Source organism: Canis lupus, chromosome 4, assembly GCF_011100685.1.
Source record: "Canis lupus familiaris isolate Mischka breed German Shepherd chromosome 4, alternate assembly UU_Cfam_GSD_1.0, whole genome shotgun sequence".
Taxonomy (NCBI): domain Eukaryota; kingdom Metazoa; phylum Chordata; class Mammalia; order Carnivora; family Canidae; genus Canis; species Canis lupus.
The window spans coordinates 14089087-14116811 of NC_049225.1; the positions used below are offsets into that span (position 1 = coordinate 14089087).

A 27725-nucleotide genomic window follows, 5' to 3' on the forward strand; every position below is an offset into this window, starting at 1 on the left:
GGAATTTAAGAGTAAGCATTTTCAAGCTTTTATAGCATTTTGACATTGCCATGACATCCAAGCACATGAATCATTTCTCTAGCAATTTATTTTCATTGTACTTTACAAAAGTATTAGTCCATATAAGATAGGGGGAAAGTTTAACTCCTCATACTAAAATAAAGGCTTTATACAATCAAATTTACTATAAGGATATAGAGAACACTAAGTATAAATTTATCTGTAAAATTAAGACTGAAAATCACTATAAGGGGAGACAGTGTAGTAATGCAATGTCTATATGCTCTCACAGTGTAGATAATGTGACGGTTTTAAAAAATGGGGAATTGCAAATAGGGAGATTATATAAAAGTTACCTTCTAGTTCTGCCCACTGAAAAGACGTAGAAATAGTGACCAAATTATTAGTAATGAGCATTTCTCATATGCAGACTATAGTCTTGAAATACTATTTCCTACTACTTGGATTTGGGTGATTCTGAAGTTAGAATGTCCTAGAGAGCAAGGAAACTATCAAAGATGATCAAGATCATGTCAAAAACACTCAGTAGCTAACTTGGGCTGCTTCCATATTTTGACTATTGTAAATAATGCTGAAATAAACATAGGGGTGCTCATGTCTTTCAGAATTAGTGTTTTTGTTTTCTTTGGGTGAATACCCAGTAGTGGAATTCCTGGATCATATGGTATTTCTATTTTAAAGTTTTTACTTTAACAATTTTCAATTGTTTTCCACAGTGACTATACCAGTTTGCATTCTCACCAATAGTGCATGAGGGTTTCTTTTTCTCCATACCCTTGCCCAAGTGTATCCACTGACAAATGGGTGGATAAAGAAGATATGGATTATTACTGAGCCATAAAGAAGGATGAGATCTTGCCATTTGCAACAACATGGATGGACCCAGATGATATTATGCTAAGTGAAAGAAATCATATAGAGAAAGACAAATACCACATGATTTCACTTATATTTGGAACCTAAAAATAAAAGAATAAACAAACAAAAAGAATCAGATCTATAAATACAGAGAACAAACTGATGGTTGCAAGAGGGAAGGGGGTCTGGAGAGATGGGTAAAATGGGTGAAGGGGAGTGGGAGACATAGCCTTCCAGTTAAGGAATGAATAAATCATGGGAATAAGAGCACAGCATAGGGAATATAGTCAATGATATCTTTTTTTTTAATTTTTAAAGATTTGTTTATTTAATTCATGACAGGACACAGAGGGCAGAGACATAGGCAGAGGGAGGAGCAGGCTCCATGCCGGAAGCTCAATGCAAGACTCAATCCTGGGATCTTGCCCTGAGCCAAAGGTAGATGCCCAACCACTGAGCCACCCAGGCATCTCTAGTTATGATATCTTAAACAGTGTTGTAAGGTGATAGAGAGAGTGGCTACACTTGTGGTGAGCACAGCATAACAAAACCTGTCTAATCACTATGTTGTGCACCTGAAACTATATAACATTGCGTGCATACTATACTCAATTAAAAAAAAAAAACAACAGTAACAGTAAAAGACTCAGTAGTTAACTTGAAGAGGCTCCTAGTGCTCAAATATGGGTGGGAGAAGCACAGTTAGGAACAGTTAGGAACTTGGAGACCTGATTAGAATGGAAATATAAGGGGGATGGAAATGATGGGTGGAGAATAATTTGTAAAGAAGGGACTTGAACTAGAAGATGTTTAAAATGCCTTCCCACGTGTCATTCTGTCCCTGCAAACTCTTCTGGCCACTTGGCCAGCGTGATTGAGGCATTTACCACTTGTGAGATGAGAGAAGCAGAGGGAAAGACCCCATGCTGTTGAGAGTGACTGGAAAGTGTGGTGATAATCGAAGGGTGATGTCCATCGTAGCTCTCTTGAAGGTACAGCAGACCCTAGGCCTAATCACTCAGCTTCAAACTGTTTTCAGGAGGGCTTTCTTTGTGATTACTGCCATATATTATGAGAGCAGTAAGTCAGCTTGGATGATGGTTTACCTATATTTGTTTATGAACTGTGTTCCTCTTGTGATTTACAGCATAGAAGAGATGACGGTCTTTAGCTTTTGAACAGGTTAGTTAGGCCTGGGAAAGAAGATAGCAACTCTAAGAGCTCTTGAAAGACTCAAATCATATACCATTGAGTCCTACTCCCGAGGAAAGAAACACGACTCTTCTTTGATACTATGAGATTCATAATTATTCCTCTCTGAAAAGATATTAAGGGATATCTAAACACATAATGTGTATTTATGTTCTGAAGCCTTCTTTTCATGCACTGCTACTTTGAATATTCCACTATTTTAAATCAAGATTAAAACAGGCTTAGGATAACTAGAGAGCATTGCCCTTAAGTAAAAGGACCTTGAGACAAAAAAAATAATAATCGTCTCCCATTTGCATAATGCTTTTAATTTTTTTCAAAGCCTTTTTCATATCTATTATTTCACTTGATCTTCACAACAACCATGTGAGGGCTGTTCACTTTAAAGAAATGAACTTGAAAGCACGAACATTTAAAACGTTTTCCCCAAAATGTAGTAAAACCACAAAGAAAATTCCCAGAGCATCTATACCATCGCTCTAACTTAAACTGTATTTACTGCAAATTGTATTGAGTCAGAAGAGATGGTGGCTCGTAAATACAGTTTCTTCTCTGGTCCTGAACCACATTCAAACTGCAGTTGTTATGAATACAAAAGAGCTTTCCGAGTACATAACTGTAGTTTTGCTGCATTAAAAGCAAAAAGCTGGCATTTGACTAGAAAACAGGCTGTAACTGTGTCTGTTCTGCATGGCAAGCATCTCAGTGCCTGCCAGCAATAGGGATGGATTTACATATATTGACTCAATCCAGCATATGAGTAAACGATCAATTTTCTTGATCTATTCTATTCTGTCAATCTGTGCTTTTGCTAGCAAATGAGGAGACATTGCTGTCAGCCAGAAATAGAGTTTCCTAGGCTTATGTGAGCTTTTAAGATCTCTTTTCTACTTAATTAAAAGATACATACGGTGGTTGGCAGGGAGCAGCCGGCAAGTCAAAGTAACAAAATTTGCTATGTATAGACGGGTTCCTGGAAGAAAAAATCATGAAAGATGGCTAAATAATGTAAAGGCAGACTTCCGTTTCTGAGGATAGTATATTTTTATGTCAATTCTATTAATGGTAAAGTAAATACAAAGGGACAAATACAATTTGTCTGTCAGTAGTAACCAGTAAAACTATCCTCTTCGGGAGTCACAAATTATGCTTCCAGGTAACAATATGTAAAACAAAATGCTTTTCTTTTTGGTCTCTCCTATTAATGTATCATGTTAGACTAATTCATTTGGTTTGGGCCCAGATAATCTCTGCCCCTAGCTTGTACTGGAATTTTAAGTCAGATCAAATAGTATATACAAAGCAAGTAAGAGCGTTCTCTTAAAGGACGCTAAGGAAAGCTTTACACATGTTGGACTCCTTGAAATCCCCCTTTCACTTCCAACCTGCTGGTGATTCCAATGATTCTGTGAGGGCCTCGGCAATATCTGAATGCTTTTTGTAGAGTTAGTTTTATTTTATAGTAAGTAAGTGACCAAATGTTTCTGCAAGGGGGCATAGTGTTGCCAGACTTATAATTTCTACTCTGACTTCTTTCAAGTGATTTGGGGGATGAAGATTCTGAATCTGTACCCAGAGTAGGATATCATTTTTTTATACATCTGTTGGCTTTAATTAAGTAATGGACTGGCTGAGTTTGGCTTCTGTTTGTTCCTTAAGACCTTCCTGAATGCTAGTATCAAGTCCTTCTGGAAATATCTAAACAGACCAGAGGACAGATTTTAGGAATCACATGCATTAGGAAGGAGTAAATTCTGTGTTATGGTGAAGGGAACCATACCCTGAACCAGCAGTCAGGAAACCCTGGTTCTGGCCTGGCTCCTTCATTGATGAGTTCCACGGTGATGAGAAAGTGATTGCCTTTAATTGCAACTCAGGTTTTCTCATCTATGAAAGGAAGGTGTTGTAGTAGATGCATGATTTTCAAACTGAATTTAGGGGATCTCCTCAGCAGGTATCAGTGTGATAAAGTAGGTGGGACTCTGGGACCTCCATTCTTCGGGAGCCAATGTTAGCAGCTGTGCTTGTAACCATTTTATACAATGAACTTCCAATAAGATTTTGTTCAAACCAAGGTGTTGAAAAAGGTTCAGAATCGTGGTACTAGAGCATCCTGGCAGTTTCTTGCATCTCTAATAATCTATGGTCAGTTTTGGGAACATCTTAGTCTTTTTGTCCGTTGGGTTTATGATTAAGAATTCTGTTTTCCAAATTCCAGGAATGGACTTAGAGAAGTCACCTCTAATTCTAATTGGTCATATGTGACAGATCATTCGGTTAGCTCACTGGTACAGCATCTGGCACATAGAATGAATGCATATATAGGTATTGAATGCCTGTCCGGTCCCTAAGATTCATATTTCTCAATTTTAAGCAAAGAAACTGGTGAGCATGGCCAAAAAGAGAATGGATGCCCACAAGGGCTAGCATTTGGTACAGGAAAAACTGAGAAATAGAAAAATAAAATAAATTAAGGTGTCTGATCCTTAAGAAGCAAGAAATTGATGCAAATTCTATGTTTATTCCCTAATCCATCTCATTTGGTTTGGAAATGAAAACAGATACATGGTGCTCTTCTGAAAAAGCTCCTTTGGAGCTACCCTCCACTGCCTCCCTGTTGACATATGGCGTTAAAATATCTAATGCTGAACATTTGCCCTATGGAGACAGTAGGGTGAAAGATTTCAACCCAGTCAACACCACAAGGGCCTGTCCCAGCAGGAACTGAAAGTCACCCTAGAAAGGAAGGCAAGCACTTCTGGCTAGATGTCTCTAATGAGGATCTATAGCCATGATGGACTGTGACCTAATATGTATACTGCCTTAGGACAAGACTATCTATTCTCCAATTATGTCAGGTTTCTAATGCTCACACTTAGCTCTAACATGTTCTAACTAAGTACACTAAGAGCATTCCCTTTTAATCCATTCTTTTTTAATCTGCTTCATTTAGAACTAAGGAATTGAGATCCAGACTGAGTATAGGACTGGCACAAGGACACGCATTTAGGTTGTAGGGCCAGACAGATATGCTTGCACTTATGCATATTCCTCATTGAAGTGATCATTATCTTTAGATATTTCATGGCTCACAGATGTGAGATGGGTCTATGAGTCAATCAGCCAGCCTATATTTACTGAGCATCTACTGTGTGTAAGGGATGGTGTTAGACACTTAAGATATAGTCATAAACAAGACACTTTCTACTTTTACAAAATTTATAATCTTATGGGAAGGATACTCAATAAAGTTCATTTGAGCAAAGGCTAAAAAGTAATGCTAAATATTGTTAGCCTAAAACAATTAAGAAGAGGATGTAACCCTATTTGGGGGACCAGGAAGGAAGAGGGAGCTGAGCAGTGAAAAGGAGACAGATAAGCATAGTTTTTTTTAAAACTTCAGATAGAAATTATCAGAGTATTTGTTTGAAATCATGTATTTCCAGGCTCCTTCTATTGGAGATTCTGATTCAGTAGATCAAGGAGTGATATCTAGGAATCTGTATTGGTAACTTTCCCATGTTGTTCTGGTAATCCACAAAGTTTGGGAAATCCTGAATGAGCACTCTAGGCAGAGGCATTGTGCATACCAAGGCAACACAATGAGGGTAGAGAGAGCCTAGGAGAAACTATTTTTGATAGAGGGCAGAGTATGATGTCCAGTGAGGATCAGGAACGATTTGCTAGAAAAATTTGTAAGTTATTGAAACTTCGAACATGACTGAGCAGAAGCTTGAGTATTGGACTGAGCAGAAGCTTGAGTATTGGGATGTGGGGGAGAGGAGGAAATTGGTGACTGCTCTACAGAAGGACCTGGATGCTGATTCCTCAGAGGTACCCCTCAAATAAAGTTTGCTTTCCTTTGTTTAAGGATTATTTTCTTTTAGCACTAAGGAGAATCAACTGAATAAGAAGGTAATTTGTGGAAGAACCTTAGAAAGACTCCAGCCCTCTAAGATACTTCTATAAACAATGAATACAATTCTGTAGAGAATTACTTTTATGCTTACATTTCAATAAAACGTAAATAGTCATGGCAAGGGGGCTCCTCATCAACCACAAATCTGGGTGTCTTTTTGTGTGAGACACTATGCTTTTGGATTTGGGAGAGATTATGTGCACAGGAACATGAAAGATTAGGCTTGCTTTCTTTACATTTCAAGATAAGGTGTACTGTACCTTTAGGTTTAAAATCCCTGGCAGTGGTTTGCTGGAGCCAGCTCATACTAGCTTGTGAGAACCTATCATTACCATCTCTTCACATTTTTGTTCAGTGACTTCACTAGGTACCTTAAAATTACCCATTTAGGAGCATTTACGCTGTGGAAATTAGCAATTGGCTGCCCCCCCTCTTTTTTTTTTTTTTTTTTTTTATTGCCAAGAGCCTGTTGTTAAGCACTTACCAGCACACCACTGCCTGACAAGTATTAACATTTTTGAAATTGCGGCTCTTTCTACATGAGAGTATTTACTGACCAGAACTCCTATTAATAAAGGCTCTTTTCTCCCTACTCTCCTTTTTATTAGGGAGGAAAGTCTCCTAGAACCTTTAGTACACTGCTATTATTTTTCCTTGGTTAGACTGGTGTCCCACGGCTATTCAAGGGAGGCTGGGATAGTGAGTATCTGGCTTAGGGGAATGGGGCTGCCACATTTGTTTCTAAGCCAATCCTGACTTAAACTGTGGAGCTGGACACAATAACCCTGAACAAAAATGAGGCTCTATTAGTAAGGAAGACTTTATCCTTGTCCAGAGAAAAAATATTTCCCACATTAGTAAAACAAGAGAAGGATGAATGTGGTCTCTAAGATCCAGAAGCCTGAACCATAAGAGAACTAAGTTCTCCCCGTTGTGTTTGTTTTTATTTTAATAGCTGATGGCATTTAACGCTCACCATCTTCTGGCAGTGGGTCTCCAAGTGTCCTCAGATCAGTGACATCGGCATCATCTGGGAACTTGTTGGAAATTCAGATTCTTGGGCCCCACCCAAATCTCCTGAATCAGAAGCTGTGGAGGGAGGAAGTAATGTCTAAAAGTATGATTAAGGGTGTAGCCTAGCAATCTGTGTTTAATAGGTGCTCTAGTTCATTCTGATGGATGCTAAAGCTTGAGAACTATTATCTTAAGAGTGTTATTAACTCTATCAATGTGATAAAATGAATTTCAATGAATAATAAGCACCTAGTGGTGTTAGCCACAGTGGACATAGTTGTTCATTCATTCCTTTAATAGACATATAGTGAGCACTTGCTGTTATTATCCTGTGTCATATAATCCATTGCCCACTGGCAGCCAGAATGATCTTTTTAAAATGTAAATCAAATGTGCTATTTGCTTGCTTAAAACCTTTCAGTGACTCACATAACAAGATGAAATACAAACTTGCAGTCTCCCTTAGACAAACTCTAAGTCTCTCTTAGACTCGGTTTACCTGCCTCTCCAGCTCCTTTCTTACCTCTTTCCCCTTCCCCCCTTGCTCCTTCTACCATGCTGACCTTCTTTCTGTGGTAGATTCTATCTTATTCTAGTTCTAGCTCAAATTTCACCTTTTCAGAGAAGACTTCTAACCGCCTCATCAAACGCACCTCCTCTTGACCCCACTGTCCTTACCATGTTAGCCACTGATCTTCTTCATGGCATATATAATAATTGTATCTACTCATTTGCTTATTGTCTGGCTTTTCCACCAGAATGTAAATTCCACAAAGAGGTGCCCAACTGCCTCGTAGTACCTAAGTGGACCCTGGAACACTTGTCTTGGCACAAGTGTGTTGAATGGATTTTCTAGGCATTACCCTAGATGTGCTAGAGGAAATGGAGAGCTAGAGTCAGCACTTTGGGAGAGGCATATCGTGCTTTTTTCATTTGAAATTATAATCTATTTCATTTGTGGAAACTTAAATTTACTTATAGGAAGCTCTTCAAGGAATCACAAAACTCACTTGTCTGGACAAGATCAGTTTGCTTCAAGTTGAGTTGGCAGTATGTTCATTTATTGACAGAAGATTGCCAGTAACTTGAAAAAGAATATCAAAATGTCTTATACCTTGCATCATATCAGATAAGCAAGTAACTGACTCAGAAAATTTATGATAGTCTTACAGTTGTTTTTCCCAGAGATGGTTCTGGAACTAGAAAGACGAAATCAGACTCCAGTGCCATCTAGTGGCCATATTTAGTTCCTCTAGAAATAAAATCCAATATACTCTAATAGTGATTTTTCACTTCTCATTTGGGCAAGGTATGTGTGTATGTGCGTGTGTGTGTGTGTCTGTCTTTCTGTTCTTACATATTACTCTAGTCATTACCATGTTGATGCATATTGGTTAAATTCTAGGAAATTCACGTGGAACATTAAATCCTTTATGTTGTCATATGATAGAAATGTTCCTTATAAAATAATTGTATTAAGGGACCATTAATTATAAGCTACATAGTACTCATGAGACTGAATCCACTTGATGCTCACTTTGGTGGTAGACATTGGTGGTCACTGAGGCTAGCAGAGAACCCCAGAATTCTGATCTCCATTAACCAGCTTTCACCCTGCTTTGTTGTAAATTTAGATATCTCATCCTATTCTTGTTTTTCATCTCTTCCATTGGCTCATAGTGAGGACCTCTGCAAAAGAAATAAAATGGACAAATAAAATGGATAAATTATTTTTAAATTAAAATTAGAACCCATAAAAGTTTTTTTTTAATAAAATTATTTTCATATTCTATAGCCGTGATCTGACTTATAGGGTCTATAGAAACTAAGGGTAATTACTATTCTGGATGCATATAAAATAGACTTTGCTCTGTGCTAAACATTTTATGTACATATATCTTTATTTTTTTAAAGATTTTATTTATTTATCTGGCAGACAGAAACAAAGACAGCGAGAGAGATAATGAGAGAGTAGGAGCAGGGAGGAGAGGGAGAAGGAGGCTCCCTGCTAAGCCTGATCCCAGAACCCTGAGATCATGACCTGAGCCAAAGATGCTTAACCAAACAAGCCACCTAGACACCCATACATATATTTTATAAAGTGAACAATCCTGCAAAATATGGATGATTACTCTCTACTTTTCAAAGGCCAATAAGAGTAATAGAATTGTTGTTTGCTGAGCTCCTAATTCATGACAGATGTTTTTCATGCCTTCTTTTATTTAATCCCACAAACTTTTCAGAGATAGTATCATCTCTTGTTCAGATGAAGAAACTAAAGCTCAGAGAAATTATTTGCCCCATATCTTGTATCTGGAGACTGGAATTGAAGTCCTTCTGGCTGGCTCTATATTGTCTATTTCTACTCCTTTCTTCAGAAAGAAGTTGATTTTTAATGATTTAAAAAAATGTCTCCCTCCAGTATACAACTTATCAGATGCTCAGCAGTATGAAGGCAGGGACCATATCTGATGCCTGGCATGTAAGAACTCAGTGAGCATTTATTGAAGGAGTTGAAGGAGGGATGCTTGGGAAAGTTCCATTTCTTTAATCAGCCACTTCATTAACATTTGCTGCATAAAATATTACTGCATAGATTTATTTATTTAAATAAATTGCTTATTTAATTGCTGCATAAAATATTTTATTTTATTTATTGCTTATTTTGCTGCATAAAATATTACTCCATTATTTTATTTTTATTTTATTGCTGCATAAAATATTTTGTTTATTGCTGCATAAAATATTACTACAAAACTTACTGGCTGAAAATGACACATATTTGTTATCTCTCAGTTCCTGTGGGTCAGGAATCCAGGAGAGGTTTCTTGGGTCTCTCACAAGGCTGCAGTCAGGATTTTGGCCAAGGCTACTGTTACCCCAGTGCTCAGCTAGGGCAAGATCTGCGTCTACAGTCATTCACATGGCTGTCGGCAGACCCCAGAAGATCTGTATCATTCATGTGACCATTAGCAGACCTTATCTCACCACGAGGCTGCCTTGCCTCACAACATGGTAGATGGCTTTCCCCCGGAATGAAGTGATCCAAGAGAGAGTGAGAGAGAATGCCCAAAGATGGAAGCCATAGTTATTTTATAACCTAATCTTGGAAATGACATCTTTTCATTTGTGTTGCATTTCATTTAGAAGTGACTCATGAAATCCCTCACACCTAAGGGGAGGACATTACAAAAGGGCATGAATATTAAGAAGTGGAGATCATTGGAGGCCACCTCAGAGCTATAAGCCATGACATTAGTGGCTTATCCATTGAGTATTAAGCCTTGAAACCACTCTGTAATATTACAGATCAGGACCTTTTCCCATATTAACCAAGAATGTTTTATAATCTAGCAGGGGCTAGATAATACATTGAAGAGCTAGTTCTGGTGCTAGACAAACTAGATCCAAATCCAAGCTCCTTCACTTCCTATGATCCTGTTGATACCTCCATTCCTTATCTATGAAGTAGGCATTATAACAATGTTTACCTCCTAAGTCTATCATGAGGATTAAATTAGATAATATCAGTAAATTACTAAGTACAGCAAGTACAGCATCTGACACATGAGAACAGCAACATATTCCAGCTAATACAGACTAAATATCCTTGTGAATTTGTTTTTTCTTTCCCTAGAATATTTCTTCGGTATTGTATGCTTTATTTTTCTCAGTTTAATCCTAGTAAGGTGGTAGATTTGATACATTTGTTCCCATTTTAAATATTTAACATTTGAGACACATAAAAATTGAATGACTTACCAGTACATGTTGAAGGCCAGCCTGCCATCCAGTTTTTCTTTTGCCCAACTAATTTCTCTTTCCCAATTTTTTTCCTTTTTTCTTTTCTTCCCTTCTTTTCTTTTTCTTTTCTCTTCTTTTTCTTTCTCTCCCCTCCCCTCTCCCTTCCTTTTCTTTCTTTCTTTCTTTCTTTCTTTCTTTCTTTCTTTCTTTCTTTCTTTCTTTCTTTCTTTCTTTCTTTCTTTCTTTCTTTCTTTCTTTCTCTCTTTCTTATTTCTTATATCTGAGAGGCATGGGCATGGGACATCCTCCCTACTCATGACTATATACGTTTGGTATTGTTGTCACAGAGCTGTTAGAATCACCTAAGTACTTAAACCAAAACTTGTTTTAGAACAGACAGAGTCATATTTTGAATGTCATAAAAGAACTATCTATAAACTAACTGTACTATATGTACCACATTCTAAACTGTACTATTATGGTAGCTTAAGAAACCCACATCCTGGCTTCAGTTCCTCATTCTATGAGTATGGTTTTTCTGTTAAGTTAATGAAAAACAACCTCACGAGACTCAGATTGTATCCTTTAATTTGAGAATGGTCTACCAAAAGGCCTAGGAGACTTTCTTATGATAAATTCCAAATGATATTTTACCTAAGCCAACAATAAAACTCTGTAATAGAGACATTGAACCACAAATACATTCCCATTTAATTCCTATTATTGTCCAAGTCCTCAACCCTTTCTCTCCCTTTCCCTCCCAGAAAACCCCAAAGTCAAGCCAAACAATCATGAAGAAAACATTGTTGACTGTGTGTCATAATCACATCTGTCTTCAGAAACAGAGGACTCTATTCCCCAGATATTAGACAGAGCCCTGAATCATTTTAACTTATGAAGCTCATCTATTCAGAAGAAAGGTCATTTTATTATTGAAGCTCAGTGTTTCCTTCTCTCTATTGCCTCTTTACAAAATAAACAAACAGCTTCTCTGAGCAAGCTATGGCAAACCTGTGCTACTAAAGCTGTTCTCTCCTAAATGATTATAGACTTCTTCTAAGCCCTCATTGTCAGGCCTCACATATGTATGTGAACTATTTCTCTTTTAGGACTTTCACTTGTTGGAATAAAGCATACTGTAGTATGCTTTGGAGGGATTAGAAGGAGAAAAATGAGAGAAGGCAGGAGAGAGGTCATTATAAATAAAGAATGGGTAAAAACAATGTTTGAAGGATTTATGTCTATTTTTTTAATTATTGGAAATCTAAGAGAAAACAAAGCTCTTAACACCTGTGGAATATCAAACAAAGTATTCAATGCCACATAAATGTTCAAAAAAGGGAAACCTTTCAAGGTTATCTTTGTAAGGTTCTTTATGTCCCTTCCCTGGGCTAACAGACTTAGTTCTTCTGGAAGGCCTCCAAATACAATAGGTCATCACCACCCCTGGTGTCCATGTCCAGCCCTACAGCCGGAGTAAGAGATCATGTCACCACTATGACCTTTCTGGGGGCTGACCTAATAGAACACTGTGTTCTTCAGAGTTGTTAAAGACTTAAGAGCATATGTATCAAAACAGCAGTGTCACTGTTAAAAAAGTGTCTGTCTCTGTATGTGTACCTGTTAAGTCCTTATATATACAAAGATACACAGATAAGCATAAGTATGTATAGATGTAAATATCTATTTATCTGTCTGTAATCAGTGACCTTTAAGTATAGGCCCATGGGCAGGCCACATCTGAAGTATTGTATACAGCCCTAGGCCATTTTATAAGGGTCCTACACAAATTAAAAAATGCCCAGAGAAGCAATGTAGGCTAAAGAAATATCTGGAAACTACTCGGTAGAATGCACAGTGGAAGAAAGTAGGCACAGCCTTGGAGAAAGTAGGCCATTGCCTTGGAGAAGTGAAGATAGAACAAAAGCAGAGTCCAGAGTAACTTTCAAATACTAGATCAGTGTCATCTGAAGAATGGAAAGACTGACTATGTATCACTCTAAGAGCAGAGCTAGAACAACTCGCAGAAGTCACCAACAGGAAGATTGGTCTTCAAAACTTGATGGGATTTCTATCAACTCTAGAATGTAGCTCAACGATCAGACCAGTCAACTCAGCTGTCCCACCAGTCCCACTAATTGGGGCATCTTGCCCATGTAACAGTTTAAGGAATAATGCTGAATGCTTTTCAGAAATCCATGCTCAGGTCATCTATGATGTACTGCTGATCCAGCAGACTCATGACAGTGATATAATAATGATGATAATAATAACAATGATAATAACAAACAATTATATAGCATGCTTGCTCTGTGCCAGGCCCTATGCATTTACTTCACCTATCAAAGATTACAGTCTCATAAGGATATTTAACTCCTGATGTGGAGTAGGAAGTAGGAAAGTAATTCCTTTTTCTTTGTCAGTGAAGGGTAAGTGGAGTGGCTGAGAATTCAATCAGTCAAAGTAATGTGTCTCATTTTTTTAGTTATTTAAAAATTGTCTCTTCCTTTAAACAAAATGTGTGTGTGTGTGTGTATATATATATTTATATACATTCCTATATATATATATGAATATTATCCAGACATAAAAATGGATGAAGTTCTGATACATACTACAGTAATGATGAACCTTAAAATCATTATGCTAAGTGAAATAAACCAGACATAGAAGTACAAATATTGTATGATTCTATTTGTGAAATATCTAAAATAGGCAGATTCATAAAGACAGAGAGGAGATTAAAGATAATCAGGGGCTGAAGAAAGGAGAGAATGGGAAGTTATTGCTTAATGAGCACAGGGGTTCTGTTTGGGGTGATGAAAATGTTCTGGAAATAGATAATGGTGAAGATTGCACAACATTGTGGTTATACTTATTGCCAATGAATTATACCCTTAAAAATGTTTAAGATGGTAAATTTTATGTTATGCATATTTTACTAGAATAAAAGACATCAAATCAAATAAAATATTTAAAAGTTATATCCACCCAAAAATATTATCTTTTACTTTCTGCTCAGAGAAGAACTAGGTTTAAACTGGCAACCATCTGGTTGGTTCAGTTGGTTAAACATCCAACTCTTGATTTAGGCTCAGGTCACAATCTCTGGATTTTCAGATCAAGCCCTATGTCAGGCTCTGTGGGCGTCTGCTTGAGATTCTCTTCTTTCCCTCTGCCCCTCCTCCAACTAGTACATACTTTCTCAAATAAATAAACCTTTAAAAAAATAATAATAAATTGGCAAATTTCTAAATAGGAAACAGTGCTCCACAAGGCAAGGCCTGAGCCCAGAGCTGTTTGGAGGTCATTATCAGAAGGGTCTCACTGGGAGGAATGTCCAGGCTTCAGCCAACAGTGGTTCTCCGGAGTAATACCTCCTTGCTTAGTCATGGTGAAGAGGAACTGGTGTTCTGAGCGCTCTGCTCAGAGCAGCACTAACAGAGCTCTCTGCAGTGATGGAAATGTTGCATAGCACTTCAGAAGCCAGTAGCCACATGTGGCTATTGAACATTTGAAATATCCTCATTACGACTGAAGGACTGACTTTTAAAGTTTGCTTAATTTTACCTAATTTAGATTTAAATGGCCATATGTATCTAATGGCTATTGTATTGGATAGAATAATTTCACAGAGTTCCACTCTGGCCCTACTCTGGCAATGCTCCTCCCCAAGAAGTGAGTGGTAAAAGGAGCCAAAGGGTCTTTTAAGAAAATATTTTACTTATTTATTCATGAGAGACGCAGAGAGAGAAGCAGAGACACAGGCAGAGGGAGAAGCAGGCTCCTGCGGGGAGCCCGATGTGGGACTCGATCCCAGGACTCAGGGGTCACAACCTGAGCCAAAGGCAGATGCTCAACCACTGAGCCATCCAGGCACCCTGGGGCCAAAAGGTCTTAAATTGTCCTCTCCCTCTTGGCTTCTCATGTGGTAGTGGCAGGCCCAATGAGGGGATAGGTAGGTGTCAGAACAGTGAAAAAGATCTGACTCAATTTAAGGAAATTGTAATTAGGGTTATAATAAGGAATGAAAAGGCATATAAGAAGATGAAAAGAGTGCAAGTGCAGGCATGAGAACAGGTCATAGTGGGAGAGCTCAGAGGCTGAGTGAACTTTTATGCTCATGTGGTCACAGGGATGGCATATTTCCTTTTGGAGATGTGGGAGAGAGAAGGAATTTTTCCAAACCCTTTCAATTATGAGGGAAGAATGTTACCTTCTAGGGGAAAATGAGACCTTCCTGGTTCCAGGTCTGGATGTAGCTTAGTCTGTTAGGAGCAGGCCTTGAATGTATATGGCTATGCTGGAATTCAAAATAAATTTGAAGATTGTCATACAGAACTAGAACTGGAATAATCTAGTCCACACAAGACTGTGCGGCTTCTAAATTTATGCTTTTCAACGTTTTCTCTAAGGAGATTAACACTCACCATCCTATTTCCCAAACTGGAACTGAAGACATAGGTCAAAATCAGGGAAACCTCTAAATTTGGCAAAATCGAAACCCCAGTGAATTTGGAGATGAAAGGATGAATTAATTATCAGTTCTCTTGTTGCTGATTCTTTTCTGTGAAAAAGGCCCTTTATTTACTCCTTCTTGGCAATCACTTGCCTGCTTCTGAGAAATTACACTTTTAGTTCAATTTTCATTTGGAAATATTTGCAACAAGTGAAGAGGTGAATTTGCTGTCTGGAAATCCAGTGGCTGCCTTGATGTATGTGTACACTAATGCAATTAGTAAGCCACTGAGAAGCTGCCATTGAAACTGGCTACTGTGGGAGGTGAGTGAGAAAAAGTTGTACTTCTCTTTCCTTGACTTCTTACCAGATCCAAAGAGGAATGGGTGTAGTTGTTCTAAAGCACACAGCTAGCCCTAGATAAAGCCGTGAGATGATAATATGATTATTACAAAAATACCATAGAAAAATACAAAAATGGAACTAACCAACATATACAAGCTAGTGTATATGCAGCGCCTGCTCCATTCCAGGCACCTGTCATGTACGCATACTCTAAGGTCCACTGTCTCTGTGACAAGAGATTTGAGGCTCAGAGGGGGGAAAGTCACTTGCAAAAGGATGCAGACCTAAGATGTGGATTTAATTCTGTCTGATGCAAAAATCGTAAATCAGGTGATGCTCGTCTTTCCTCTTCTTCGTCCCAGTTTTCTCAGGCCTGTGGGTCTTGATGCTCTCCTAAATCCATACTCTATTGAGGCTTCCCCTCATATTGCTCTCTGGGGTCCCCCCCAGGCCCCACAGACTTCATGCTCCTGACCTAACCTATCTCTTTTTCCCTGGTCCTGAATTCTGACGCTCTGCACCTGTTTGAGCTCTGACTTGTTCTGTTTTTTGCTCTGCACCTGCTTTCACTAACTGATATGAAGAGATTCATACGCTATTTATCACAGCAATATATGCATTTATATGGCCATCTATGGACAGTATTACCATGATCAAAATGAGTAATTCTCTGATATGGATAAGTTCACTCACCAAGACAGGCTGATCAAGAAATAACTTTAGTATAACTGAGGGGTAGCATTTGAGTGTGCATGTGTTTGCAGGTCTGAGGGGAAATTGCTGCTCCAAAAAGGCTTCCAGATTATTCTCCTAACATACCTCATAGACTAGTGTTTTTCTATCCCTTTTTATTATTGCTCCCCTAAGGACAATTTTTTCTTAATTGCCCCTTCCCATGATATACTATTATCTGTTTATGTGCTAATGTAATCTGTGCTTTATACAAAGAAGAATAAGAGATTTTTTTAGACTCCCAAGAACTGATTTTTTGCTCCATCGTGGGTGGTATGGCTATGGTTGAGAATGCATGCCTCCCTACATTTTGAGAAACAGGATAGCCCAGTGTGAAGAACATACACTCTAAGTTAAATCCCAGCTTGGGGCACCTGGGTGGCATCTGCCTTTGGCTCAGAGCATGGTCCTGGAGTTCCAGGATCGAGTCCCACATCTGACTCCCTGCATGGAGCCTGCTCCTCCCTCTGCCTATGTCTCTGTCTCTGTCTCTCTCTCTCTCTCTCTGTGTCTCTCATGAATAAATAAATTTTAAGAATTAAAAAAAAAATCCCAGCTCCCTACTTCCTCAACATGTTACCTGTGCAGTTCTGTGCTTAAATTCCCTCATGTATAAAATGGGTTTGGCCTACATGTTACAAAGAGTTAAATGCATATAAAGGACTTAGAACAGGTCTGGATGCAGAGTTGGAATTAACTGTTAGATATTATTTTCATATCAAGGTGCACATAGAAAATATTACTGGAACTGCACATGAGAGTAAATTGAGGGGAGCAATTTTGGGATGTTTTGCTTGTTGAGAAAAAGTGAGTTTTGGTATTATATAGTTACTACAAGAAAAAAAACAAAAAAAACCATAATTTAAACAATTGTATATAACTTTCAAATGAAATAATTTAAAAAAATGTAATAAGAAACTTGAATTTATTTGTCATCATTGACAGAAATCTTTGCATATACAGGTGGTGACAAATGGTCCAGCGGAGATGATTAAGGGCCTTGAGTATCAAAATAACAATTCTGTATTCAGGGGCACTTCGGTGGCTCAGTCAGTTAAACATCTGCCTTCGACTCAGGTCATGATCTCAGGATCTTGGATTTGAGCCGTGCGTCTGATCCCGGACCAACAAGGAGTCTGCTTCTCCTTCTCCCACTCTTCCCACTTGTACTCTCTCTCTCAAGTAAATAAATAAAATCTTAAAAAGAAAATTCTGAATTCAGAAAGTCTATAGAGTGAGGCATTCAAATCATGTCTAAAGATAATCTTAATTTTTGTAACTCTTTTGAATGGTTGCTTTATTTATTATGTTATTTAAGATATTTGCGGGAGAGAGAAAGAGAACATGAATGCAAGTGAGGGGCGGAGGAAGAAGGAGAGAAACTTAGGCAGACTCAAGTGTCAAGCACGAGGTCTGACCTGGGGTTCTCACAACCCATGAGATTGTGACCTGAGCGAAAACCAAGAGTCAGACGCTCAATTGACTGCAGCACCCAGGTGCCCCCTGAATGGTTGCTTTAAAAAGGTTGAACATTTTGGGTATGATGAAGATTTATAACCCCTCATATCTCCTGGTCGACTTAAAACTTGGTGTACAACAGTATTCCATGTCCCAGTGGTTGGGAGGCCCTGCTGCCACACATTTCTTCCCCACTTCTGTATAGGCCTGGCCCAGAACAAATATGAGTAAGAGGAATTTTTCCTAATAGAGATCCTTTTCAGAAGCACTTTACTAAATGGTCCTATTCTAAAAAAGAAGACCCAGGCTGGGCCTCTTAGAGAGGAAGCACCTTGGCCCCAATCAGTGCAGCCTCTACAGGCTTCCTAACTGGGATGGCCGTAGGAGTGAAAGTGGCAGTTCCAGCTCCGAACAGGAGCTTCAGGACAGCAGCCAAGGACCAATTCACATGAGGTGCTGCTGGCCAGGGTCTGAGTGGATGGGACAGGAGGCTCATTTGTGGCTCTGCAATCAGAGGCTGAGCTGGTTTCCCGCTCCCAGTCCAAGTACAGGATTACCTCGTGCTCCTTCACTTGCCCCTTCCTCACTAGGCCTTGTGGAGAGCCGCTGGTAGATTTCTAAAAATACAGAATTAAATCTCCTCTAGCCTCTATTTGAATAATTCCCTGCTTTTTATTATTGTTCCCAGCAGTGAACTGAGAGAAGAACTGCATGTTCTAGCCAAGCCTATGATTGTTTTATAATATTTATAAATCAGATATGAGCCTCTTTTCTTTCTCCTCTCTGCCCGGCTTGTACATTATTTGGAGGCCCATTCTTCCCTTCCTAGCAGCTCCTTTGACATTTTTCTGGACTGGGAGGGCATTGGAGTTTGACATTTTTTCTTTGATTTGCTCTCCTGTACTTTTGGAGTCTTTGTTAAGAAGCTTCGTTCTGAAGTATTTAAAGGTGGCCTCCTGAGGTTGCCTCATGGCTCACATGTGCTGAAACCAAACTGAAGCCTCCTAGCAGAAGAGAGAACCCATTTTAGCAAATTCATTTGCCAACAGAGGACACACATCACTCTGGTTGGGACTGTGTCTCTTGCCTATCCTACAAAGCATCAGAAATCAAGCGGGGGAGGGAGGAGGAAGTAATACCTAGAGCAGAAGAAAGTCAAGAGCTGAAATCAATAACCAGTTTGGCAGATCAGGTCTTGTTCCTGGGAAGACTGCTGTCCATTTTCTGGCAGTGGATGGCACTCCATCTACAATGTTGGAATCTGCCCCAGTGGCCATGGCTTTCGGAAAGTGGTGCCAGACTAATTAGGTTAACTTAACTGTGCCTGAGCTATTATATTGGATTGATCTTATTTTTCATGCTAAGCATGGAATCACTATGGAAGCTAATTGCTAAATAAATGCAGATCTCCTGTCTGGTACCAATAGGTTCTCCTGATCTTCCCTGACAGTGAAGGAACAATGTCACAGTGCAGAGGGCACAGTGAGACTGGCAAGCCCCTCAGAGTGAGCTCCACCTCAGTCGGAACTTGCTTTTCCTCATTTCTCAGGTGTGCCCAGGGCCAAGGTCATTAAGTGAATCTTCCAGGAAACTAAACAGAACGACAAAGGGAGACTGCTTGTCCAGACTGCTTCCCTGGGGGAGTAATTGGGGACCAGGACTATTATAACCTCCTCTACTACCCACCATCAGAAGAAGCAGAAATATGTCAAGTTTCTACTTTGTACCAGCACAAGCTTTATACAAAGTGCTGATCTCACCTTCTCTTATTTTACAATGATACTGAAGAAACAGTGCATTTAAAAGCATTTGGGACAGCTCTGTGGTGTAGGCTATATTATTTTCAACCTTCTGAGAAATGAGGAGACCAAGGCTAGCAACTGATGTACTAAAGCCAAGGTCCAGGGGCTGTGACGCTCCTGAGACTATCTGACTCCACAGCTGGTGCTCTGAAGCCTTATACTCATCCCATAATAAGAAACTGGATGATGGGTACACTAGAAGGAGTTCTTTACTGACCTCCAATTTGTAATGTGATAACACTTAGAGGTATTTTCTGATTTCTTTGATAGCCTATAAAGTCCTCTCTTGATGGGATTTTTTTGCTCTTCAAGATACCACCAATAGGGACCAAGACAAGAGTTATCCCTAAAATATCCTTTGGAGAAATGGACAAGTTAATCCATTTGTTTGAACAGAGCCTCCATGAAAACTAAGCCTGGGTCTTGTGGAGCTGCCCCAGGTGCTTATTTGGGGTGGGGAATCACATCTGGAGACATGCAGGTGGCTGCAGACCTGCCACTAGCTAACGGAAATAATCATGGTGTGATACATACCAGACTATGTAGAAGGCTGACTGAAAGCAATCTGCCAACCCACAAACCACAAACCCCAGCAAAGCACCACAATGCAGCCTTCCCTGGCCTCTGTGGGAAGGCACCGGAAAGGGGATCTGGGGATTGAACTGAATCCTGAACCAATTTTAAAATGAGGGCTAACTTGGAACAAGGATGGGCTTCATACCATTCACAATAGGTCTAGTAGATCACTTTCCATCGGGTTAGGCAGCATGATCTACAGCAGTGGATTTCACACTTTTATATTTCAACACAGCGGGACCTTTCTGGACATAAAGTCTTATACAGATCTGCACTTCACTAAGAGTTTAAGTAGGAGTTTTTCAGCTTGTAGCTCAGATTTGGGAGAAAGGATGGGAACCCACCTGATGACCTGCTGTGTTGGCAGTGATGCTGAGGTCCCTCCAGAGCCCCCTGAGGATTTATTTAAGTTTAATCAAATTAATATACTATTCTAATGATCACAAAATTTAAATTGGTGAATTCAAATTAATGAAGTTTGGCTGAATTTAGGTATTTTAAGCAACCCTAGAATTTAAAAACAAAACTGTTTATAATAGAGCTTTTCAAACATATATAGAATAGTAGACTATATGCTGGGATCCGTGTATTAATAATGAAGCTCACCAATTATCAACATTCTGCCAATCTTTTATCTGTCTTATATTCTGCCTTTCTGGGAGTATTTTTAAAATATTTTATTTATTTATTCATGAGAGATACAGAGAGAGAGAAAAAGGCAGAGACACAGGCAGAGGGAGAAGCAGGGTCCATGCAGGGAGCCCGACGCGGGACTTGATCCCGGGTCTCCAGGACCACACCTGGGCTGAGGGCGGCGCTAAACCGCTGAGGCCCCTGGGCTGCCCTCTGGGAGTATTTTATAGAAAATCTCAGATTTCATATCATTTCACCCACAAATACTTCAGTATGTGTCTCTAAACAACAGGATTTAAAGAAAAATCACTTCCCTTTATGATACTTAACAAAATTAAAACTAACTCTTTAGTTTATAGCATTTTAACCTTGAAATTATAACCCCATCAATGTCAAATTGAATTTTGAAGAGTAACATTAAAATCATAACATCCATTAGCTATTCACAAAGATGTTTTTAGACAAAGAGTTTCATGGTCAAATTATTTTAGGAAACTTCTGGTTTAAATAAAGTTAAATTGTTCACCTGTAAGACTTAATAAAAATTTTAAGACTAATTTTCATAGGCCTCTCAAAGAGGGAAATAGAATATGGAGACATTTTGAGGTTTGTTTGGCCAATGACACATTTTTTCATGGGAGTACAAGGAAGATAAATATTACACAAAACACATAGGAGTGGAAAGCTGAGCTTAGTCTTAGGACTCAAAGGTCTTTGTGTTTGTATTTCCAAGAGAGTTGAGGAAGCAGCCTTGTTCTTAGTAGGCAATGAATAAAGATGTTGGATGAACATCAGTTGTCATTATACCAAACAATGAAGATGCTGCTCAGGAGAGGTCTACAGTCTAAGTACTATTCTAACAACTCAAAATCACATGACATGGTGCTACATTGAATGTTATGGGAAGGGCAGATCCTTTGGCCCTGTAGTGCTCCTTTGTCCAGAAGACACATGATGAAGATGAAACCCTCCTTGAGCTAGGCCTGGAAAGATGAGTAGCAGAAAGGAAGATTCTGGAATACAACTGAATGACACGAATAAGAGTACAGAAATCTAAAAAAATATGGTGTGTTCAGGTAACAGTGAAGTAGCTAGCCAGGCTACGGAGTGGAGGGAAATGAGGTCTGACAATGAGAGTAGGGTGTGAAAGTATTGATCTGAGAGTCAATTTGGATTATGATCCAAGTGACATGGTGATGAACTGCTTAAGAGCAGATATTGTACCTTTTATGGCATCCTTTCCAGCAGAATACCTTAAATACAGCAGGCTCAAATAGACAGATGTTTATACATAGAATTCCATTGAATGGAGTGAGCCATGACTTTATAGGTCTCAGCATAAACTCATTGATTGATGTAAGCAGCCTGTCAGTTACTATAGACAAGACGCCAAGGGGATGGGCTACAGAATGGGTATATTTCTATGGAATTGAGGAAGGAAAGGAAAGATTAGAAATGTGGGATGTTTGGGGACAGAAGTTACCAAACATAACAGTTTTGTAGTGAAGATGAAGGATAGAGAAGGTAGAGGAGAGGCTTGTGTAGGAAAACAAGAAGAGCGTAAGGGTGTTGGGCTTCCTGGGCAACAAGAAGAGAAGAAAAAAGGATTATCTAAGAACAATAAAAAGTCCTCATTTGAGTAGAAATGGAATCCTATTTTAAAGAAGGTTTAGGGTTTTAGAATTAGCATTGACATTAGTGCTTGTCCTTAAGGTCAGCGCTACTCACAAAATGGTTCCTGAGCCAGTGCAAATCAATGAATTTTTTGTTTCTGGTCAGCAACAAGATAAGTATTGAAATTGAGAATGAGCCAGATGGCATGGCTGGACATCCAAGCAAGTGGTTATTTTCTAGTAATTAATTTTTATTGTATTTTACAAAAGTATTAGTTTAAAAAGTGTTGGGAAAAAATAGTGCTTCACCACAGATGGTTTGAGAAGCACAATCGAGATTATTCTTGAAAATGCTCCGAGGAATATGTCTTCTCTCACAGCCAGTTTTTCGTTCTGCATTAAAACAAGTGGCTGTTTGTTGGAGAGCCAGATGGCTTGCATTTATAGGCCATCTTATTAGAAAATTATGCATCTAATCCCTAGAAGCTAAACCTAGCACAGGGAGATGCTCACACTTGGAGAAGCACAAAAGAACTGGGAGGGACTGAGTCCCTTTTACTGGAAGTTTATTCCAATTAAGTAGAATAACAGGAGGAATGACTGGCCCTGTTCAGATTATTTTCTGTAATTCTTTTATTCCCGCTCTCTCATTTCCCCTTTGTCCCTCCTTTACTGGCCACACATGTGTCATATTTTAAAAGCATACAATGTGACTCTGTCATATAGGTGACCACTCTGTACATAGATATAATTGTATTCTCCTCTAATATTTTATTATCTGACATGTTGCCTCCAACTGAGAAGTGAGGTATGAACTATATTATCATCCCATTTTACAGATAAAGAAACTGAGGGTGTGAAGAGGATTTGTGACCAACCCTATTTTCATGACTAGAATTCAATTTTCTGATTACCTGCCAAGTGGTCTTGACTTCCAGCCACAATAGGAGGCAGCTGGGCAGAGTCAGAGAGCTCCCATGTGTTTAGAAAAAAATGGAAGACCATATGCAAAGGGCCAGCATGGACTCTGGTAGAATGTAAGTGCTCAATAAGTGTTAGTTTTTTTTTTCCTTAAAAATATTATTAAAATGAAGAAGGTAGCATGGAATGAAGGAAAGAGGTTGTGCCTTTATAGCCCATGCTCTTTATGATGATGAATTTCTGGGTTGGCTTTGTACAAATCAGTTAGGTCAACCTTTTCCCAAAGTGTTTTCCAACCCATGTTAATTAGGTCCCAATCTCTGCCACTGACTGTTTGACCTCCTTCAACTGTTTAAACTCTCTGAGCCCCTAGAGTTTTTTCATCTAATAAAAAGTGTTGGTACGATTTACCTTGCAGTAACACTGTGAGTTTTAATGATAATATGCCTAGCATATAATGAGCACTTGATAATTGGTGCTATTATGTCTACACAATTTTTCATTGACTTAATCCAGCATAAAATAGTCAAAACCACCAATAGATATTGAGCACCACCTTGACAGCCTTGTGTGGAATAGACCTGCTATCAACTATCTATTCTTTAATTCAAAAGTCAGGCAATTAACTTTAAGTGCCAACAATATGTAGTCATGTGTACAAATAAAAATGCCTATATGTATTCACTTAAAAAAATGTTATCCTTCCCAAATTTCTCTTGTATGGCACAATATTCGAGGCCTGCAGGGATGATTTATTATAGTCTGGCAGCACCAGTTCTTCGAAACTGAATACGCTGGAGGAAGATTAAGAGGGAAGATGGAACCATTTGACAGTATAATTACACACACAACTTTTAATGTATTGTGTATGTATCAAAGATATTGTATCAGAATTTAAAGAGATAAATATTTTAAATTTAGAAAATGAGAACACTTTCTGTTGGTAGAAAAGAAAAAAAGGAATTTAATAATATGCCATTCAAACTTGCTTTAAATAATTATGTTACTTCAGATCTACAAGATAAACAGTCCACACCACAGAACAGGGCATGGGCTATAATTTAATAAACACATGTCCCACAAGAGTGATGAAGAATATGGCCAAAGGCTGAAATTGGATGCATACATGATCTGGGGGTGTAACTTCATTTGTAAAATGAATCACAGTCTAAACTTGGACTCGGTTGACTTATTGAAATCATACTTTTGCACGAAATGTTGTTTTTCCTATAGGGGCACTTTTCCCAGCTTATTTTTAGTTATGAGTTCTTTTGAACAAAGCACTCCAGTGTTCACTAGGGGCCAGCTAAGGACACTTTTTAGGACCTTTCTCTCCATATTTGACTCTCTTTCGCCCACCTCCAAAGCCTCTTTAACCTTCCTCCCCCACTTTCAATCCTTTCTAATTACTGCAGAAAACAAACATGGGGTTTTTTGAAATTTATGTTTATGGATTCTATAGTCACTCTTCTACCCCAAGCAAGAGGCAGGGGAGTGTGGCAGCAAATTACAGGAGCAAGCAAAAAGGAGAATAGAGTTCTAAGTTTGACACTGCCATTAATGATCTGAGAAACTTGGGCAAGTCACTTTACTAGACTTGGCCTCAGTTTTTTTCTTTTTTTCTTTTCTTTTCTTTTTTTCTTCTTTCTTTGTGTGTGTGTGTGTGTGTTTTAAAATTCATACAGAGTAGAATGAACCAAGAGAATCTTAAACTAAGGAATTCAACTATGACATCCCATGATATAAGTTTTCTGCCTTCACTCAGTCCATGAGAGGCCATAGAGCTAGTTCTTTCTCTATCCCTACTATTTATCAACCATATGCTCAAATTCATTAGTCTTTTGCAACATGAGTTTCCTTTTTTTTTTTTTTTTGAGTTTCCATATTTACAGTGGGCAAAATAATAGTATTTTCTGAGTGGAGTTCCTGTAATGATTAGATGAAATTATCTAGGGCCAGCTTAGCACGATGGAGGTCCAAAGTAGATATTCAATAAAGTCATCTATTATTTGGCTTTCGAGAAGGACACAGTTTTGATTCATTTTGATGATAAGACAATAGATGTTGGGAGTTATTCAGAAGACATTGTTTCTAGCAATCTTATTTCTCATGTCAGCTTTCCTGTTTGGGTCCACCCCGCCTTTTTCTATTCAAGGGAAGTCAGGAAGAGAACAGTCTATCCTATCACAGTCTATCTCATCATATAATAGTGGCACTCCCAATTCCTGGGGACACACTTCATGCTGAGAACCATTTAGCTTCCTTTTTTTATATTGTCTTTTTCAATCATAAATTCAAATAATAAGTGTTTTGAGACATCATCTTGGATTAAATTCTGGAAGTCAAATTAAAATAAAGTGCTGGTATTCCGAGCCACATAATGATTTCAAGTAGAGGCTCTGGGTTGACTCTTGTCTCTGCTGACACTTACAGTCACTTCAACTTTGCTCTTCCCTATTCCCTATATCGGTTGAAGGCAAATAGAGCACATTTCTCATAGGGATTGGGGAAAAATAAATGAGCTACTACTTAGGACAATGCTAGAACCTATTAAGCACTATTTATTTTGTAGTTATTAATTTCTAATTATTGGATTTCCTAGAGAGAGAGAAGGTATGAAAGAATGAGCTCTAAATGTATGAACCGTTTTTTCAAGATTAGACAACTGGTAGACCAGAGTGCAAAGGCTGAGATTAAAGAAGAATGGTTTAGATATATTGGCATGAAAAGGACATAGCACAGTTCTACATAAAATGGAAGTGAAGAAGCATTGATCAAATGAAGAACTTTTATTGTTTCCCAAAGTGCCTACTACACAGTACTCATGCTTGTAAATTATCTCATCTAGTCCTTATAGATGCCCTTCCTGAAGTATCACCAGCCCCATTTTACAGAGGAGCAAATTGAGGTCCAGAGAGGTTAAGGTTAGCCAAATTCACACAGTAAGTGGTTAGAGCTTGGAATTGAATGTGTATTTGACTGACTTCAGAATCTGTTTTATTTCTAAAATAAAATGTCCACATTGCAGTTGGATGGAGTTGGCGGGCAGGGAGAAATCTGAGAAGGTGGGAAAGTATGTCTGAGAATTTATTTACTTATGTATGAGTTGGATCAAAGTTTACCTACATCATTTACACTCTGAGGTAGTTTTCTTTTAGAGCCTTAGATGTTCTGATATCAACTCTCAAGATACTTCACCATGAAGGAATTCTTATAAAAGAATGGTTGAATCTGGATAGTATCTTTTCCTTGATTTAAAGACTCTCTTTTCCGGTGGAGAGAGGTGAAAGAACATGGCTGCTAGGAAGCTGACCAGTCTTATATAATTTTTTTAGGTTATAGCTATTCTTAGGTGATATTAATTCAAGACCTAACAAAATTTTGCAAGGTGGTAATGCCAAAATTACTCATAGATATTCTAGAAATAGTTAAAGAGCTCCAAATTAGTCATTTTTCTCCAAAGTACTGTCTTATTTATCTTCTTTTTAAAGCTGAAAATTTAACAAACCCAACTATTGTTGAAATGAAGAGATTTCTTTCGTGCTGGAGTGATTATTCTTGAAAGAAAATGAGTCTTTTAAGAGTGAGACTATAAAAATGGTGAAGGAAGGAAAAAATCATCAGAAAAACTTATTGAAAAACCCTAAAAAGATCAGAGAGTCACTTTCTGGTCTGGCTACAGCAATGTTTTTATTATGAATTTGACATCTGACCTTACTGTCCTCCTTAACCAAAGATGTTCAACTTTTTATTGTATTAATTTCAAATTTATATGTGCATAAAGAAGTAACCTACTTTCTCAGGAACATGTTCCATTATATATTATAAATAACACACTGAAATCCGTTATTTTCAAGCATATTTTTGTACCCTCACTTCAGTTCATTTGAGTATCAAACCAAAAGATGATCCCTTGGAACAACACAGAACTTTTTATTTTTCTTTTAATAAAACCACTCTTCTTTTTATCACACTTTCATTAAAACATTTTATGAATGTACTAAAAATATTGAAGCCAGCATTAAAATGCTCTACTCTCACAGCAGAATTATGTGCCTTTCGTTCTCACTGTGCGAGTCATGGAACATTCCAGTCATGCTGTGACATGTGGCCTCTGTGGGCCCCTGAAAATCGAAATGTGGACTCCAATGAGAAAAATACCAAACAAGAATATGAAAATAAATAAAAAATGATTGAAGTATTATAATGGTTTTTTCTGTAAAATCATCTTTAAACTTAAACTTTACTCATTTGTTTAATTCATCCAACTAATATGTATCAAGGGCTTGCCACATGCCAGACACTGTTATAGACATGATAGAACATGAGCAAATAAGTTACAAATCCCTGCCTATAAAGCTTACATTGTAGAAGGATAAGTAAGTAAAATGCATAATTTATAGGGATGATTGATATAGA

The 27725-nt window shown here is 38.3% G+C and overlaps 1 long non-coding RNA gene across 1 annotated transcript; it reads right to left on the reverse strand.

Annotated features, from left to right (window-relative positions):
* Positions 1 to 2940: 2940 nt before the first annotated feature.
* LOC119876166 lies at positions 2941 to 10921 on the reverse strand. The gene is made up of 4 exons (XR_005357569.1): positions 10787 to 10921; positions 8562 to 8713; positions 6987 to 7099; positions 2941 to 3064 (listed from the first exon to the last, which is right to left on the reverse strand). It is a non-coding gene; the product is annotated as an uncharacterized LOC119876166 (long non-coding RNA).
* Between the last annotated feature and the right edge of the window lie 16804 nt (positions 10922 to 27725).